The sequence below is a fragment of the Uloborus diversus genome, chromosome 7 (assembly GCF_026930045.1).
Source record: "Uloborus diversus isolate 005 chromosome 7, Udiv.v.3.1, whole genome shotgun sequence".
Lineage (NCBI taxonomy): Eukaryota > Metazoa > Arthropoda > Arachnida > Araneae > Uloboridae > Uloborus > Uloborus diversus.
Genome location: NC_072737.1, coordinates 101,963,452 through 101,982,202, shown reverse-complemented (window position 1 = coordinate 101,982,202; position 18,751 = coordinate 101,963,452).

Sequence of the window (18,751 nt, the reverse complement as noted above, 5' to 3'; positions counted from 1 at the left end):
TACAGTAGCTCTCTCACAAAAGTGTACGTAACACTTATCATTTTCAATGAAATATTGCTCCACCCCTTAGGTAAGATTAATATTTTGAAATGGGTAAACAATAGATGTCTTCTATAGTTAATTCTTAACAAAACTACATGAAATATTTTAATAGCAAATTGAAATATGATTTTGAAGAAATTAATAATCAAAAAGTATTAAGAACTTTATCTCACAAAAAATTTCATAAAAATATTTTTTAATAATTGCTTAGCAACCTTTTAAACAAGCCCACAAAAATCGAGGAAAAAAAGCGCTTAATGCAATTAAAAATAAATGCAAGCTGGCTATCAGCTTATGGTTCGAAAATGATACCCCCCTCCCTTTTTTTTTTGTTAGGCTCGTTGACCGGACTTATTAAAGTCGCACCCCATGTTGTTTATGTAATGTCATCTCCTTCTGCAGCTGTCTCTTGTTTATGTTGTATCAATACTTCACTATTTGTTGAGTCTGTTTCTTTCTTTTTTTTTTTTTTTTTTTGAATGGTTTTACTTGCAAAATAAAACATGAAGTAAAGTAAATATTAATTTAAAACAAAGCATTTTAAGTTACAAAGAAAATATTAATTTCCATAAAGAAATATATATCTTTGTGCTTTGCAGCTAAATATTTTCAATATTTTTTCAATTTTTCCCAAATTTAAAATAAGTTATTGAAGGTAACCTTGATGTAAAAAAAAAGGTAAGTTAGCAGCATGTTTGAAAATAATAACAATTATAAAGCGTTCTTTGTTGTTTATTTTCACATTTAGTACCCTAAATTCTATGTTAATTTGTGTTACCTGATTTGCGATAATTATGAATTTTTCCGTTATTCATAGTTTCTACAGCTGAAATAAATGCAGCATTAATTTTATTGCCATATTTGCTGCTTCAAGGAATTATCAGCAAAATAAAGGGAATTCCCTTCAGAAGCATTTCATAGATGAACTACTAGTAAGTCCAAATTTAAGTTAGAGTAATGGTTTTTGCTGCAGACAAAGTAAAATGTCTATGTAAAATTTCAATTGAAAAATTGAAAGGAAAATAAAAAGTATATGATAAAAACTAGCAAACTTTTCTCGATACGCTAGTCACTATTTTCATTACATACCTTTGAATCTCTTACTTGCAATTCTGTCTTAGCGTTGACCATGGTTGGTCAACGCTATGGTTGCATTAATGCTTATGGAGTTATCTTAGTAAATCAGTAAAGTTCTAATCAATTATGTTATATAAAGGTACCTAATTTCCCTTGAAGTTCCAGACAAGTAAATATGAAGTATGTACCAAAGTACTTCAAAGTATAAAGTATGTACTGCATGCAATAATACACTTCCTGTATTAAACATAAATTTTGCCAAACAAGCATTCTACATAGAAGCAAAATTAATAAGACAAATAATCGATTGAAAAAAAGAAAAAGGTAAGCTTTTTCTCAAGATTATCTAATTTCATTTTCGATATATAATTTTCGAACAAAGATATACAAACTTAAAGCTGTACATTTTATTGCACTATTTCTTTAAAATTTATGGTATTAGTTTCAAAAAAATCTTTTTTTTTTTTTTTTGGAATTTTTTATGCGATGCAATGAAGAAGTAAATCCCCAGCAATTTTCTCTTGAGCAAATATTGATGTAACTCTGCATAAAAGTAACCTATGTCTCATTCTTCCAGAACACAATGTCTGCTGAGGAAGTAGCACTTCTATATTCCCAGTAGGACTGGACGATGTAGGAATTTTTACATCGTGATGCATCACCAAACTTACATCGCGAGTAGTTGAAGCAGTTGGAATTATTCTTCCCGCTATAGGTGGCAAACCCACGATTAGGGGAGTTTTCCTTGCAAAAATCGAAGCTTTTGTCAGAATTTTCCCAAATTTGGCACGAAAACTACCCTATGGGAATTCACAAACATCAAAGGACAAATGTACCAAACTTGGAATAGATCCGACAAAAACCCACGCGCCCCATGCATAGCGGGACTAAAATGGGGGAACTCTCGAGCATCAAAGGAATTTGTGCCAAATTGTTAAAAGATCTTATAAAAACTGGTTTAAAAAAAAAAAATAGACCCTAATAAGCTGGACGAAAACTCCCCAATGAGAATTCCTGAGCAGCAAAGAAGTTCTGTGCCAAATTCAGAAAAGATCCCACAAAAACTTGCTTTTTATAAGGGGAACCCCCCCCCCCCCATAGAGGAAGGAAAACTACCCTGCTTGAATTCCCGAGCATCAAACGACCTCTGTGCCAAATTTACAAGAAATCCGACAGAAATTGGTTTTTATAAGAATAACCCCAATGAGGGGTTGCCTCCCCCCCTCCCATAGAAGAACGAAAATTATCCTGCTTGAATTCCCGAGCATTAAAAGACCTCTGTGTAAAATTTGGAAAAGATTCGACAAAAACGTGGTTTTTATAAGAAGCACCCCCCAATGGGGTTCCCTCTCCCCCCCCACAATAGAGGGACCATAACTACTTTTTGGAATTCCCGAGCATCAAACGACCTCTGTGCCAAATTTAGAAGAAATCCGACAGAACTTGTTTTTTGTAAGGGGAAACCCCATGGGCGTTGCCCCCCCCCCCCCCATGGAGGGACTAAAACCATTGTGTGTGCATTCCCGAGCATCAAAGGACCTCTGTGCCAAATTTGGAAAAATCGGACAAAAACATAGCTTTTATAAGGAGATCCCCCATGAGGGTTGTTCCCCCCCCCCCCCCCCCCCCCCTCCATAGCAGGACGAAAACTGCTCAATGAGTATTCCTGAGCATCAAGAATGAACCTCTGTGCCAAATATGGAAAAGATCCGGCAAAAAATAGATTTTTTGCACGAAAATCCCCCTTATGGGGGGTTTAGTTAGATACCATGGGGAGTTTATGGGACTGGACTAACATGCGGGTTTCCGTTCTTTTTTTTTTTGCTTGGATAAAAAAAAAAAGCTTGGATGTAAGCAAACTTGTGGAGCATACCGATCTATCGGTTTAGAGGTTTTTATTCTAAACCGGTGTAATGATGTAGGGTGTACTGTACATCTGTATTTTACGATGCATCGATGCATCGTAAAGCCCTAATTTCCAGACATCATTTCATTGTTCTTTAACTTGAATTTGCAATAATTATTTTTACATTTTAAAGAAATTGTCTGCTTGTATTTTTACATTAATAAAAATTTTTTTAACATCTTTTATGTGTCTCTTTTTTCAACAAATACTTGCCTTTTGCTTTAGGCGGAGGGGGGGGGGAGTGCAGGGCAGTCATTTCGATTTTTTTCCAATTGTGGAAAAAGGTGTACACTTCAAAATTTTTATAGAGAACCAACTAAAACCACGGCCTTGCGTACGTAAAGAATAAATGTTCAAAAATCAAGGGGAGGGGATGTCATTCCCCCCCCCCGTAAATGACGGGCCTGTGAGTGTGACTGCGCATCAAAGTGGGAAATTATGGTGGTAAGATTCTGAAGTAAAGATTTGACTAAATCTTATAAGATACAGTTGAACCTCGTTAAAACGAACTTTAATGGATCATTAAAATCGATTATTCTTAACAGAATTCGTCTTATCCGAAAAACAAAAAACAATGGGACAGAGAATACAAAAAAGTCCGTTTTAGAAGTAATTCTTTTTAAGCGTGTTCGAATTAACGAGGTTCGTCAGTATTGTCAAAAAAAAAAAAAAAGAAAAAGAAAACTAATCAACTCAAAAAAGAAAAATTAAAATAAAAGAAAAAATAAACTCAAAAAATTACAAAATTAACATGCTCAAATATGACGAAATTAATTTGACGAAACTAATACTCAAAACTACGAAAATGATTGTCGATTTGACGAAACTAGAATGAAGAAATATTTCGTTACATTTGACGAAATTCGCATCTTCAAACCAGAGACGAAAGCAGTTTCCTCAATTTGACGAAATGTTCGCTCGGAGCATATAACTGGAAGCGATTTCGTCAGAAACGATGAAAATTTCGTCGAATATGAAAGTCCATTTCTGAGAGTGCAGACTGTTGAACTTATCGCTGCGAAACTTGCCACAGATAGACCTTGGAATGTGGAAACGCGCACTGCTGCACCATTTTTTCGAATTTTAATTTTGTTTTGTTTCCATTGCAATTTTTTAGAAAAATTTTCACACAAATTCGTCAGCAAGGCAGCAAAACATTACTTGCTTACCATTATATTATACAGTCGGACCTCGATATAAGGTCACCCCTCGGGAATTCACGAAACTGAGTTTATAAGCGGATTGACCTTATAACCGATTCATATATATTCATTGATAAATAAACAATAAATTCATTAAATCATTCAAAATACGTTCAAAACTATCAGTTAATTAGGTTATTATAGTTAAATTGATTTGAATCAATTTAAATTTTTGGAATCAATAAGAAATTTTGAAATTATTTTTTAAAACTTTCATTTAGAGTAAAGCTGCATTCAAATATCCCCAAGCAAACAACTGATGTGCAACTTACCTTACTTAAAATTGTCATTAATACAGGACTGTGTTTTTTCTTTAATTTAAACAAAATGGTTTCTAATTATTTTCTGAAAATTTCTTCAGCTTCTCATGACTGGTAAAAGAGTGCAATATGTACACGCTGAGTGCCTGCATTACTGCTTCATATTTCAGTATTAAGGTCGTAATGCTCACTTGCTACTGCATTCTGTGCACACTACCTGCTTATTACCTACCGTATCTCATGGTGAGCAAGGTTCAAACATTAAGGGGTAAACTCCCTGCTGGATTGACGCCCAGCATGGGGACCTTCCCCGGCGCAATAAGCATCAAGCGCGTCCGTACCATGATACGACTATCGACCGCCGCACCCAGCCGTGAGGGGGGCCCGCTACGCGGACCCCCCGGGCGGTGGAACCTAAGGCTTACGGCTAAGAGGTGGGGTGTGTGCGGAGAAAAGTACCCAAGGGGGTCGCCAACTTCTTTCGGAGTTGGGAACCGCTGGACTAGGCTGACATAATTTCTCTGTGGTCCTGCTTAAACCTCTACCAGACTTATTAGGCCTTGCGCTTGTGCCACCAAATTTGGTGGTCTTTCAAAGTAATTAATCCTGATATGAGGCAGTGAGAAACAAAGGGATGTAAGTGGACATTTTCAAGTTTTGAGTAAAACGCGTTTAGTCGCGAGGCTCGTTAGGTTTTCGTTGAAATATTTTTTTAAATCATGCTGTATAGCAGCACCTACCAGGGCTACTAGTACTATCTCTTGGCCAAAAGCAGAGGAGAGGTGCACCTAACACTTGTAATGGTTGTCTCCAAATCTTTAATTTTGGCACTTACATCCCTTTGCTTCTCACTGCCTCATATGTATAATAGCCAATGATCGAGTGACCCACGAGTTTCAACAATGAAACTCGCACCACGGCATGATAATTTGATAAATGTTTAACATGCAGGGAAGGGCTTTATTGTGACAAGGCCGACCCGGTCACTTAACTGTTTTACTGGCAAGACTCATTTCAAGGGAATGAAGAAACAAAAACAAAAAAAAAGGTCAACAATGAACGATACTTACTGGAGTTTAGGGTTAATCCACTGTAGTTGGGGTTACAATTTTAACTATCAAAATATCACCAAACAGGCAATGGCTTCGTTCAAATGTAGAAGCAATTTGCACCCGTCATACCTTGACTGGCGATTTTCTAGTTTTAGAGAATATTTGGAGTGAGAAAAAAAGTGAAGTTGAATCGCAACTGACCCATCGATTTAGGGCCTCCCGGGCACTGTTAAAACAAGGTTCTTAGAATAGAGACAAAATCGCTCCTTTTTAAGCAAATCACTTGCATCATTCACTAAGCTTCAAAGCAAGTTATAAGTTCCGGCATTTGTTTATTTTACCTTTTTTATCCGTCATTAGACTATATGGTTGCAGTTCCCCCTATTGTTTATTGGAGTTGCGAGTTGATTTGCCATTATTTCTCTTTACTTATCGAATTCTGTAATCTTTCTACCATTTTATTCCACTCATGATAAAAAATAAAAATGGTTTACTGGAAATACGAAATCTCGTCAAGGGTTCTTTGCTCGCACAAAACTAAAACTAGAACCCTAAACAAATTTAGCGAAACCTTTCAGCTGACGAGAGAATGTAAGCAATAAAATAAATTCTTTCTCGGTTAAACATCTTTCATTTCGTTCTACGATAATATATTCAAGAAAATATTTTGCATACTGTCCATTCCAACTAAATGCTGTTGTAAAATGTGGTTAGTTAAATTAATTAAAGATTAAAAAAGAAAAAAAAAAGAAACATATTCTTACAAATTCACACAAAACAATAAAACTTTTTACCTGGTATAATGTCATCAAGTTTGTTAATCCAGAGTTTTCTTGTGTTTACGCTTTCACCATTTAACAATCAACTCACTTTTTAGAAGAAAATAAGGAAAACTAATATTATTTTGAGAGGCTCGAGAATACTATTAAGGGACGAAACCATTTCTGTAGCTGAATGCAATCTAAGACACATCGAATGCATTAATAAATTAATAAATACTCATAACAAACTACTATAGTTGCCAACAGACGCATGTGGAACGCATTGTTTTTACCTTTTTCTTTATTTTTGTAAATCTCCGCAAGGTAGCGTATTCGAGCGCTGGAGTTGCGAATAAGTGGATAGAAGCCACCGCAGGCGACATTCTTGGAGCAAAATGGTGAATAGCACAAAACAGAACTAGAGATAGGTACAGAAAACATTTTTTTTCATATTCATAAAGATAGATATAGATTGATTAACACCGAAGCCAACTTCATTTAAACAGCCGCAAACGCGGCAATCTTGGCGTAAAAAGGTGAGTGACAAGTAAGTCACCAAAGAGCCGTAGGCAGCTGCTTGCATAAGCTGGTCGCCGCAGGCGGCTAATTAAAAATAAATAAATAAACAAATAAATAAAATGTATTTTTAAAAATAAATAAATAAAACACATTAAAAAATAAATAAAAAAAGAGATCTAGAAAATAAAAAATAAACAATAGAAGGGGAGTTGACATTTTTTGGGCGGGGGGGGGGGGGAGATTTGCGCCATTGAACTTGGTGGAGGGGGATGGGCACCCCTGTTTTGAACAGTACCACAGGTGTTGGTTATTTGCTTTAAACTGTCTTGTTGTTTCTTTTTTGTTGTTTTCGAGAAAAGTGTATCTCGAAAAACATCCGTGGCTTCCGAAACAGTTTGAAGTTTTTCTACAATTTAGAAGTCATTGAGTATGGCGAGGGCTGTTGTTCTCAGGATTTATGTCTTATTTATAACTTTTGACTGAATTTTAAACATTTATGGAATTTTTCCAAAAATATTATAGTCGTTTCTGAGGCGGAAATCAACAAAAAATTTTTGAAATGCAAAAATTTTTCTCGTTTTAAGCGGGGCTTGCTCGTTAAGAGCGAGTTCTGTTTCCATAGACATAAAATTTTACGAACTGAATCTGTTTGATTTCCTCGCTAAATCCGAGTTCTCATTAAATCAGGGCTCGTTATAAGCGAGTTCGACTGTACCGGTCTGAACACCGATGAGGTGGTAAGGCTAATATCCGGTTTATTGGAGGACGCATCTCTTAGTTTTCAGGGATACCACGTTTTGAAAATGAACTCCAACAATAAAATAGTGCCCTCGCTCTAATCATTTATAACGTATGGTTTCGTACTGGGGATTAGGGATTGACGGACATAAGTACATCTATTTTATCGCGAATTTCATTGTTGGTGACGTCAGCGTGTTACTCGATCAAAGATTTTGGCTGTTGTATAGATAAGGATGAATTTCAACTAGAATTTTGCAACAAGTGCGAGTTATTAATTTCCGTTATTTACTTCACGGAAAGGCAAAATGTATTAATTGCATTATTCTCTAGTAATATAATTATGGGGATTGGACTACATATTTGCAGGCATGCGTTACTTATCACTAGACGTTAAATCCCGGTTATCACAAATTTGCCATTTCAACTGCGCTTGCGCGCGGACTTAGCTTTTTGGGCTTTCTGTTTTAAGATTTCGGGTTGCTTGTTTATATTTAGGCTGAGCGAGAGTCCCACCAAATTAATGAATGCGATTAGAATATTTTCACAGCAATTTCGTGATATAATATATGAAACTACGGATATTATATCACGATTTTATTTCTAGGGTGACAGACATGATCAAACGGCCGTCTCGAGACTCATAAAGTGGTTATCTGAAGAACATGATTTTCGACTCTGGGTGTAAGATCTTCTCTTTGTGCAGCAAATGCAATCTGAAACCGGCATCCCCCGACCACATCCTTGATTGTTTGGGGTTCACTCTGGCAGATGTCTGTGCCAGCCCACTTCTGGTGCTTGACTTCGCTAGGGTTCATGGCATCATGAATCTGATCTAGCTGCCGCTGGATCAATGAAGGATTGTAAACAACAACAACGGATATGAATAACTGATAATCTTAAGAGAAAAATGACACTTCAATATTTATTAGTTTGGAAATATTTATTTAACATAAAGGTAGAATTACGGTAACCGGGTCGCGGCGATAAATATTTCTTTCTGGAAGCCCGCTACCTTACCTTGGCGACGGAGCAATTTTGGTAACCCTACACCAAAGCTGATTCGCTATTCGTTTGGCCAATCAACCATTTCCGAATTCACATTTACAAAATTGTAATTTATTTGTCCAATAAATCTTTTTTTTAATTCCATAGAATAATATTTTTAATTTTCTCAAAGGTGATTTTTTTCTGAAAATTGGCAACATGTTGTGTTTTTTCAATTTTTAGATCTTCGAAACATTGAATATGTTGAAATTTTACATAGTGAAATGTTTGTCACTTTTTACTTTTTTAAGTTATAGATTTAAAAATTAGTTATTCATACCTTTTGGATACTTTTTTGGAATGTGTTCTCAGTAAGTTATTTCCTTCATATTTTATTGTTCTATCTTACATTTAAAATTTATTAATTATCGTAATAACTTATTCAGAAAATTAAAATTATAGTTTAAGTTTTGATAATGTTCTCGGATCTTTTGATGTGGTTTAATTTATTTAGTAGATCGTTTTAAGTCTTAACTAAACAGTAAGTATTTTTAATAGTTTTTTCTCAGATTATTTCAGACTAATGTCGTGTTCTATCCAACTTTTACTGTTGTTAAATTTCGGTAGAAATTTATGTTTTATTTTAATGTTAAGAAATTAAACATGTTGATGAAAAGTGTAACACCATTTACGTCATGAAGCGTTTCGTTTACATACATCATGCTATTTTATTTCTTTTCCTACACCTCCGCTTCTAAATATTATTTTTATTTAAAAAATCATCAAATTAAAGGAAAAAATGAGTTCAACAATACTGAAATGAGAACATAAAGAACAGTATCTCCAAATTTTTATTTTAAATTTTTTTTCGCATTTTCGTCATGTGTTGTACTTTAGCATTCTTGTACAAGCTTGCTTATTTGCTTTCCACTGAAAAAAAAAAAAAGGTCAAACTCCATCATTTCGCTATTGTTAGTACCTAATCCAAAATACGTTTCTTTTAATGTCTCAAAAATTCATCTCTGTAGATACTGCGCTTTATCTTCCCACGTTTATGTTAACATCTTGAAAAAGTTGTCTTTTCTGCAAACTTAATTTCAAAGTAAGAAAAATAATATAGTTCTATGAAAAAAATAGGTTTAATCATTTGTTTCTTTCCATGTTTTGCAACATTTTAAAAAGGAAAAAAGAATTCTAATGCTTTTTTTCTTTTTTTGTTTCTTTATGGTTGCAATCAGAGAAAGAAAAAGGTTAATAAACAGTTGTAGTTACCAAGGTGATAGTTTTAGCAATCCGAAGCTCCACCCATTTTCTTTGGGTCAACTCTCATTGGATAATTTTTTTTGTTTGCATTGTAGTACTTTGTTTACATTGAGTCGTAGGTGCCAAATTTGGCTGTTTTTGAAAAAATACGCCAACGCGACCCGGTTACCGTAATTCTACCAACATAAATGTAAAACACGTTGTGTACTTCAAAAATAATTTGAATATTAGTACAGAAATCCGTCTTTTGCGGATATTTTACGTTAGGCGTAAACAACCATTTTTATTTAGATTGAGGGTTCGGCTTTATATTACAAGTGATGCTGCAATTCTAGTACGCTCTTCTGAGGTTAAAAATGGTCCTTAAAAAAGACAGACAAATCAGACACCGAATCCATTAATAATTAAGACGCAAAATTCAATCTTTACTGAGGCCAAAAAACTAAATCAGAGAAAACTTTGTGATTTCTAATTTTTATCTGTTGCTACTCATATTTATTACCAAATTTAAAATGTTTGTAATTAATTTTAGCAAGATTTTTGAAATCAGCTAAGTCCGCGCGCAAGCGCAGTTGAAATGGCAAATTTGTGATAACCGGGATTTAACGTCGAGTTTACTTATCACTTTTATGCACGCATTTCTGTAATAAATATCATAGAGTAACTGTACGATAAATATGCACATTTTGTCTGAAGCAATCCGGTGAATCCTTGAGATGTTTTCTAGACACAGGTAATTAGTTGAATTGCATAGTTATATTTACCCTACTTTGAATAAATTGATTCAAATATTCTCCTAACATAAAAGATTTAATGAGAGTTAAAGAGTTTTGTTCAACAACTGTTTTGTGCTACACAAAAAAGTTGCAAAAATAAGGTTAGATCAAGTGATTCAATGCAAAATGCTTCTTTTCCACTATGAACTCTAGTACAGGTCCGAATCCAGGTACAAGCAGACCCCGCGATAGGGAGAGGAGGGACATCAAGCCACTAAAGGGTCCATGACCCTTTTCGTGTCATAGCAATCCAGTAGACAGTTCGGCAGTCTTGCTGATTTTTTGCAGTGGGACCAAACTCTATAGAATCGGGCCTGATTTGGTACATACTAACATATTGGACATTGTCTAAACGTGGAACACTTCACACACTTTCAAATTTCTCGCCAAACCTAGAGTTACCTAATTCAAGGTCTTTTTTTTTTAATTTTATTTTTATCTTATTATTATTATTATTATTATTATTATTATTATTATTATTATTATTATTATTATTTGCAATCTGAATTTGCGTTAAATCGTAGTGAATTTATTAACTTTAAATTAATTATCTTTAAAATAATTAATCTTAAATTGATTATATTTTAAATGTGCCGTGAGTCACCGTACTCGTTGTGTTTCTGAAAGGGCTATGGGAAATTTTTCTCCATGGCTGTTATGATCACGAGGGGGGGGGGGGCGCCAAGAAAACCAAATGCCTGCTACCAAGAAAACCAAATATCCACCGCCAAGAAAGACGAAAGAAATTAAACACGCAAAAGACAGTTTGCACGACAAAACAAGTTGGAGTTTTCACCCCTCTGTATCTCACGGTATCTCAGCCCCAAGAAGACCCCCGGAGTTGATTTTTGGTATACTCCATCTCTAGTAGCCCCTGACGACGTAAACTAAAATACAGTCCCCAGTACCATCAGGGAGAGGGGGAATTTAAGTTAGAAAATCGCTGTTCAAAATCGTTTTCGTTCTCGTGTTCTTTAACAGGGCTACAGCCTAGACGAAAAGAGGGATCGAGCTGAAATCTCGCACACATTCCTTGTGCCCTATGTGACTTTTGTACCATTTGACCCCCTTCCATCTCCCCCTCGTTTTTATTCCCCAAATCATTCCTACTTCCCGGGGGTCTGTAACAGCCCCTGGGGTCTTCGATAATTATTTTTTGTATACATATTCTTGGTAGGCCATTGAGGACATATACAAAAATTCAACCCCAGGGGACTTCATGGGCCGGAGTAATTAAAGTTTGAAAATCACTAATTTCCCCTAAATTCTTGTTTATTTACTCTCAGCTCATAGGGTCTGTTAATCTCTAACTGAAATTGCAAGATTGAAACCAAGGGTATCCATCCCCTAAGGACAACGGCGCACCCCCCCCCCCCTCATTATCATGGAGACACCCCCAAAAAGCAATAGCTCCCCTCCCCAAAAGATAAAAAAATACCCCTCAAAACACCCTCCCTAAAAATTTCAATGGTGCAGTCTGCGCTATGCCCCCCCCCCCCCCCCCCACGGTGGGCACCCTTGCTGAAACAGATCTAACAGTTACTCATAAGTTGTCTTAGGAAATGAAATTCAATCAAGACTAAACTAGTATGTTGTGGCCATCACGAAACTTTCTTCTATTTTTTTTTTTTTTTTTTCTGATCCCTCCCCATGCTTGACGAGGAAGCAATATTCCCAACAAAAACAAAATGACACATGCAAAAACTTGACGACTATCCCAATGTCTGAATTATTGCAAAAGCAAAGCAAAGAGCGAAAATTGAAAGTTATTTTAAAAGCCTTGCTTGAATTAATTACAAATATTTTATTTGTTAACAAACATAAGATGGCAACAGTTAAAAATTTTAAATCATTGAGATAATACCATAGACTAATAATAAGAGTAGACCGAGCTTTCTCATTCTTGCTGATAAAGAAAATTGGTTCATAGATGTATCATGTGACTAGTGGAAGGGCTTGGCGAAGACTTTGGCAGCATGGTTGCTAGATGGCAGCATTATCTATAGTTTGGCACTCGACATGTATTTTAAGACAATGTGTTTTCTTTAAAAAAACTTCCAGGTGCAGAGATTGAACTGTTTTTCTTTTAGTTATGCATTATTTTGACATTAGTAATAGTTTTTGATCAGTTTTCGGTAACTTTTACTTCATTTGGAGCTGTCAGCGTTGGCGGTGAACGAAATGGCGTAAACGTTTTGCGTTAACGCAAAAATGTACTAATCGGTATCTTAAATTGAAACTGTAGGTAAAAATCTTACCGTTTGCTGATTCTTCTTGGTCGCTTGCATCTTTTATTGCTTAGAGAGTTATTGAAATTGACTAAAGAAAATGCACAATGCTATCTAAACGAAAAACTCACTATATTAACAAAATATTTACAACTTAGAATAACAAATTTACAAATCGGACAACATAAAAGATCATTCTTCCGTGTTCCATCAATTCTATTTATTTTATTTCTCGCTGGCGTTGATCGTCTGCTACGATTAACGCCCGCTGTTGCTAGGATATCCACCAGTCACATGGTTTGGTTTATGAGCAGCAAAAGGGTTGCCATAGCTCGGTCTACTCTTATTATTAGTCTATGGATAATATTTCCTATCATTTCCATACAATTAAAATCACGAGAAATACGCAGACGACAATCTATTACGATTTATCTTTCTTATTGTTGCATTAATAAAAATATTTTTATTCGCAAAAAAAAAAAAAAAAAAAAAAAATCAACACACCTCTTGGAGCGATCGGCGTCAAAATATAACCAAAGCCTGTTTACATATGGATTCACATATATTCCAAATTTCAACCAGAACGTAGCATTACTTCTTGAGATAGGGCACTCAAATTGGAAAAAAAGAACGGGTGATTGCGCTACCCCCCTTTTTAGCTGTTGACACAAAAATAAAATCAGTTCTTATACCCACTAAGGGCTACTTGCCGATAAATTTTTCTTTCATTCCGTTCATTATTTCTTGAGATACAGCAGTCACAATTGACGACAAAAAACGTTCTATAGCTCAACCCTCCTTTAAGTTATTGACACCAAAATTGAATCAGCACCTGTTCCTGTTAATACCAACATATGGACCAAATTTTGTTTGATTCCGCCAGTTACTTCCTGAGGAATAGCAAGCACGCGTAACTCGAAAAACGTCCCATTGCTCCACCCTCCTTGGAGGAATTCGCGCCAAAAACTAATGGGCACAAGTTCACATAGGGGCACATATGTGTACTAAATTTCGTTCGATTTCATGCGGTAGTTTTTGTTGTAGAGCGGCCACAAAAAACTGGTCACACACAGACGTGACACACATACATACACACACACACACACACACACACACACACACACACATACATACACACACACACACACACACACACAGACAGACAGACATTTTCCAAAAATGGTCGAAATGGACTCAGCACACCTCAAAACGTTCGAATCCGTCAAAATTCGAAATTCGAAAATTTGCACGAATCCAATACTTTCTTCTATATATTAGATATAGAAGAAAGTAAAAAGATCCAACAGTTGAATAGATCATGGCCTCACTGGATTTCCCCAAATATGAGCATACACACTTGCAATACCATATCGGTTTGTTTTTGATTTTAATGAGGATATTTAAGGGGGTCCGGGACACATTTTGAAAATTTTTTTATTATGTACTTTAGAGTTTTGAAATTTTTTGAACTGATTCATCATTTATTTAATAAGCAAAATCATAACATAAATATGAAAAAAAAAATTTTTTTTATTTAAATTTAATTAGTTTTTTTCAAAAAAATGGGGTTGCTTTAAATTGCTATAACTCAAAATGTTGTTGGTCAATTTTCAATTTTTTTTCAAAAAAGTATGCACAAATATCTAAGCTTTAATTTTTATTCGGCGATTTTAAAAATATTGATTCAATAAGAAATAAAAAATATTTGAAGAAAAATTTCGAAAAATTCGAAGATACTTTTTTTTTTAAAAATCATAACTTTTGCAGTAAACGTTTTTTTCAAATTCGCCGAATAAAAATTAAAGTAAATTGCTTGAAAAAGATATGCTCCAAGTTTCATTACTTTATCTCTATCGGTTCCTGACTTATAAGAGTTTGAATGCAAGAAATCGGGAAAAATTGCATCATGGAGAAAAACGCGTTTAAAGTTTTAAAGTTATGTACACATTCGTTAGATGCATGCAACAAAAATAACTATAACTTTCGTTCTATTTAAGGTGGAAACAAGATTCAAACGTCCTCTTAAGCAGAAAAAAACGGAGCAATTTTTCAAATTATAAAAATTTTTTTCAAAATTTGAGGATTTTTGTGTCCCGGACCCCCTTAATAAGTAAATGTGTTTTAAATTTCCAAATTTTTTCACTTCAAATACATCTTGAAACAAAGAAAACTTTAATAAAATAAAAAAAGTTTTTTTAAATTCTTGATTACAACATTCAAAATCATTTCATTGCGGTTAATCATAATATCTTAGGTTAATTCTAAAAGCAACCAATAAGATTTAAATTATAAATTTTAGAGAAGAAATATATACGACTTTATTCGAATAGCTTTAATTATGCTCACTATATTTCTTCTCTCAATTTTTAATTTAATTTTATTGGCTAGCTGTTTTAAAATTAACCGTAATTTTAAAGATTAAGGTTAATTAACTGCAATTTTTGAACGTTGTAATCCAGAAATCCTACACGTATTTTATTCAATTGATCATTTTACATTTTTCCAACGCCTCCGCGCCTACTGCGCTTGTAGTTTATCCAGGGTTGCTCACCCAGGGCCGTCGGCAAGGGGGGGGGGGGGTGTTACGCCCCTCCACTTTTTCGGAGAAAGGGGCCGCCAATTTTACGTTATTAATTTCTAATGTAAGGAATAAAACCGGAAATGGGAAAAAATGCGGAGGGTTCTTAAATGAAATTTAGAAAAACGAAATATAATTAAAATTTTATCTAGCAGTATCAGTAAACTTGAAATCTAAAACATCCGGTACTTATCATCTATCACGGCCCTAGTCACCAAAAAAAAAAAAACAATCAATGGGGCCGCGAAAAACGGCTAAGAATCGTTGCGAAAAATGCGGAATATTAATCACGCCAAGTGGGGCCGCGGGAACGATTACATACCGGTCGTCCCCAGGGCCCACAATGCTTTAGAGGCCCCCTCTCTATTCTATCACTTTCAGTCAATGCAAAATAATGTTTAACATTGACTTAGAAGAGGATTTTTTTATTATTTTCACAAAAATACAAGATTCTTTACTGCTTTGCATAAGATTTTTTTAAAATTTGGGGCCCCTTAGGAAGATGGGGCCCCAGGCCCAGGTCTAGTTGGCCTGTGCCTTAATCAGGCCCTGGTCGTCCCTTATTAGGAAAACATAGTACTGTGTAAACACGTGCGAGAACTTTAAAAGTTACTCCAACATTTTTAGTAAAATCTGTTAAGCGGAGTAGGCATGAATCAATTCTTTTTGCAGAAGTATTACACATTAATCTGTTTCAAACTGCGGCAGGGTTCTTTGAAATTTAGAAGAAAAATAACTAAAACATAACTAGCAACATCAGTATACCTGAAATCTAAAACATCCGTTACTTTTCAGGTATTAAAAAACTATAAATGGGGCAGCAAAAAAAAAAGCTAAGATTATTTTCGGGCAGCATTCGATGCGGAAAAGACGAATGCATCGCTAAGTGGGACCGCGTGAACGGGATTTTACAAATCGATCATCCCGTGATTGAAAACAGAAGTACTGCATAAATACGAGCAACATTTCCAGATTTTCAGTACACTGCCACAGTGGTGCTTCAAGAAACTTTCCTTGGAAGAGAAGGGAAGGGGGGAGGGGGTCATATAATATGTTTCGAAATTAAAGGTCGGAAAGAGCAATTTCAGGCACTTGCAATGTGTTTCATTCAAATCATTTTGTTGATATATGCGGGGGGGGGGGGCATAAACTCCCTATTCCACCCCTTGGCTACACCACTGCACTGCCGCACGGAAGAAGTCATTATGAGAGTTAGCCAAAGGCACGTTTTCCTTAGCGCAGTCAAATGACGAAGACTTTTCCCTTGCTGGAAAACAGAAACAAGCGATTCAACTGGATACAACCGGATACTACTGTCGTTGTTTAGACTGTTTCGCAGAAAAAAGATGCTATTTTGTGTCGAAAATCGAAGGGACTAATTGCTTTATAGCCCGCGGATCTGTAGTTCTCGCCACGTCTGGTTGTCATTTGATATTACATCGTACGGGGCTCAAGCAGTACTTGCAGCCCTGTGTTCCTGTGTGGTACCATCACGTGTTCTAATAGAATTCTGCCTGGTGTGTCCAGAGTTCACAGTGGTCCAGTTAGCATGAGGGGGTTTTGTTCCGAGTGTGACCTTGAGAGCCCGAGGAGAGCAATGCTGAAAGAGAGAGAGGGGTATTGATACATTTCCGAGAAAACGTCTGATTCTATTTTCTTACTGGTTCGCTGTCAGTTGAGTATTGCTAGAAAATTTTCCTATTATTAATAAGAGCTCATGCTCAAAGCCAAAGACTACAGGAGGAGCTGCATAGAAAAGCTGCTTTATTCAGCAACATTAAAAGTAAGTAGTAATAAGTTTTTGAACGAACTGATTTAATCCATAATGTAGTTAGTTGAAATTGGCGCTCCGCTTTTTCCATTTCATGTCTTTAACTTTTATTATTTATATTTGCTCCTCATAAAAGCACTCTTACTCTCCCTTGGCCCCTCCCAACCTTCGCATGTAACTGCACTTTTTACCTACTTTTTCTTTATTTATTCAGTTAGAAAAAAAGAACAAAAAAAAACTTCTACAACTATAATCTAGAATTGCCTTAACTGATTTTACAACCATTAAATGGTAATCTTGTGTATGAGGTCATTGTAATACCTTAATAGGTACGATTTGTCTTAAACAGTAGTGCCCACTTAGGGGCTATCGTGGCGCACTCTGCGTCACTGAAGTTTTTAGAAGGGTGTTTTAAGGGGTATGTTTCTTTTTTTGGGGGGGGGGGGACCCGAGTTGGGGGGTTCTTTGTAATATTGGGGAAGGGGAGGATGTGCTCCTGCTCTTGGGGGAGATGGGCACCCCTGTATTACAAAGAAAAATTTATTCCATTGAAGAGATTTCAATTTAATTTTAAATTACTAGGGGCCCCGCTCCCTGCTCGTTGACGCTCAACAACCTCCAAAGATTCTTGCGGAATTTTATTTGGATCGCGAAGATTTATGACTTTTAGGAAGAATCAGATTAAAATAATTGCTACGATTAGAAAAAATGAAAATTCCGTTCCACCCCCTCCCCTAAAAAAAATAGAGAATTTAAGTAACGAGCTCAATTTATTTCAAACAATGTTAAAATCCCGCTCCCTCACAAAGAAAAAAATAACCTTATGAAAATATATTTAGCAAAACTATTAATAAACTATTTAAAAAAAACCCCTTTTAAACCCAAACTCTTAATTTATCGTATCACATAAATCGTTTGAGGTGCTTGATATCAGGTGTCTTAGATTTTTCATTGCAAGCTTAGACGTTATCATTTTTTCAGAATCCTTGCAAAAATGTAAATGGAGAGCACCCCATACTTTTTTATATTAAAGTTGTTTGTTTGGTCATTTTTTTTAATTCCATTGTTTTAAGCTAATTTATACTTAGCTGTAGCGCTGTGGGACATCCTCTCCCTGTTGAATGTACTCTACATTTAAAGATTCTTTCTTACTTTTTAGTTCATTCTCGTACAAGAGCGTGACAATTAGTTTTTTAAACTATTATTTTATTAATATTTTACTTAGCTATTTCTAAGAATCATTGCTTTAAATGAGTTAAATTTTTTTGATATTTAAGCAGGGCCGACAGAAGCCATGCCAGCTTAGTCGAAAACAAAGGAGCCGGCCCTTGGAGGGGGAGGAGGGGTTCGGAGTAACAGTAGTAAGTTTTATGGGGGGAAGGGGAGCTGGCAATGGGCCGTTGGCTTTCGAAGGTCCTGTATTTAAGGCTGGAAGGTCTGACTTTTTAACCTATGTCCCTCTTGCAGGCAAGCCCGCGTCACCTCTCCAGATATTTTCTAGGGCAATTTCAATACTGTTTAAAAACTAAAAACTCGTCGTGCAACAGTATATCCGGGGAGGGGGGGTGACGCATAATGAAGCGCTTAGTTC